The sequence below is a fragment of the Salvelinus alpinus genome, unplaced genomic scaffold, assembly GCF_045679555.1.
Source record: "Salvelinus alpinus unplaced genomic scaffold, SLU_Salpinus.1 scaffold_638, whole genome shotgun sequence".
Classification (NCBI taxonomy): domain Eukaryota; kingdom Metazoa; phylum Chordata; class Actinopteri; order Salmoniformes; family Salmonidae; genus Salvelinus; species Salvelinus alpinus.
This window is the reverse complement of record NW_027256578.1, coordinates 3,101-5,000: the sequence shown is the minus strand read 5'-3', so window position 1 is coordinate 5,000 and position 1,900 is coordinate 3,101. Positions and strand designations below refer to the sequence as shown.

The 1,900-nt window shown below is 40.9% G+C and overlaps 1 non-coding gene across 1 annotated transcript; it reads right to left on the bottom strand.

Moving 5' to 3' along the window:
• Positions 1–406: 406 nt before the first annotated feature.
• Positions 407–570, bottom strand: LOC139567452 (U1 spliceosomal RNA). Its single transcript, XR_011673410.1, has one exon. It is a non-coding gene; the product is annotated as a U1 spliceosomal RNA (small nuclear RNA).
• Positions 571–1,900: the final 1,330 nt, after the last annotated feature.

Below are 1,900 nucleotides of genomic sequence, written 5' to 3'. Positions count from 1 at the left end.
ATCATTAGCAACAATTTCCATGCAGCTAGCCTACTAGCCAGAATAAATACACAAAAGCTCTGAATGTTGAAAAACTATTGCATTGTTCTGTGCTAAGGAAGAGCGCATGTACGGACAAATTCATATTGTAAGCGCATGGGGCGCGTATGACACATCATGACTGGGGGTGGGGTTAGAGCGGCTTCTCAACTATCTCTTGATTGAAGTACCAGCGTGGCATAAATACCATGCTGCATTTGGCAACATGATGTTTCCACCAAATGCCAACAATGTTTCGCTACAAACAAATGTTTCCACCTTTTGATTAGTCCACCTTTCGATTGGTCCACAAAATCTCTTTCAAAACTGACTTCAAAGATCTCCATACGCACAAGTCAACCTCAAGGTTTATCATCAAACAAGACATTAGAGGAGAGCGCGAATGCAATCCCCCACTACCATAAATTATGCAATCGAGATTTCCACATTTGGGAAATTCGCAGGGGTCAGCACAGCCAGAGTGCAATGGCTGAGCCTCGCCCTGGGTGAACCGCCTTCTTGATCACGGTAGCTCCCTTGCCAGGTAAGTATGACTTATACACATCGGTGGAGGGCAAGTCTCTCCAGTGCCAACATTTTTGTCTAACGGTAACCACTTTGTGTTCTGATAATATCACATCACTTCGACCTGCGTGAAATGCCATTTAGGAATGCACTTGCAGACAGAGTGGTGAAAAAGTTGTTTATTTTGTTTACTAGATTATATCAGTGAACCACTAGATTCCCATCATGCAACACTGTAGAAAAAATCACCAATGACTTTTTAATATCTTAATTAACCTGTCTGATATCACAAATGTATGCGATATGACGAAATACAATCACATTCAGACACACACACAGACAAATGCATGAAACCAAATCAAATTTTTATTAGTCACATACACATGGTTAGCAGATGTTAATGCGAGTGTAGCGAAATGCTTGTGCTTCTAGTTCCGACAATGCAGTAATAACCAACAAGTAATCTAACCTAACAATTCCACAACTACTACCTTATACACACACACAAGTGTAAAGGGATAAAGAATATGTACATAAAGATATATGAATGAGTGGTGGTACAGAACGGCATGGCAAGATGCAGTAGATGGTATAGAGTACGGTATATACATATGAGATGAGTACTGTAGGGTATGTAAACATAAAGTGGCATAGTTTAACTTCTTGCGACTACAGGGGGTGCTGTTCCGAATTAGCATTTTGTCGTCTCCAAATTAAACTGCCTAGTACTCAATTCTTGCTCGTACAATATGCATATTATTAATTCTATTGGATAGAAAAAACTTTCTAGTTTCATACAACGTTGAAATTATGTCTGTGGGTGACCCAGAACTCTTTCTAGAACGAAATCCATGACAGACAGTGAAAGGTCTGAGAGCGAAGCTCTGGTTTCAGATCAGTTTTTAAGGTCTCTGTCTATCCTATGGAACGACACGAACTGCACCCGCCTTCCCCTGGATGTCAGTAACCAATGAGAAGTGGAATGGGCCTTCTAGGTAGCTCTCAGAGGTTATAAAAGACCAAGGAGTGAGAGTAGCCCCCCTTTCGACGCTCGCCCTTACGCAGGAAGGGACCTCCGGATGCCATTTTCACAGGCTCGGTTATCAACTTGAAATGTATCCGTCTGTAATTTAATTCGATATAGGACTTAGAAACATCATAAGGTAGTTAATTTAAACCGTTTTATAGCAATTTATATCCGTTTAGTGCGATTTTGAGGAATTTATTTGTCGTGCACTTTTTAGCTTTGGAAACGTTTCGGGGTGTCGGTCGTTGGTGGTGGACATTTCGAAGGACAGAGGACATCTATCGACCAAAAGACGTTTATAACATAGAAAGGATACATTGCCCAAGAATA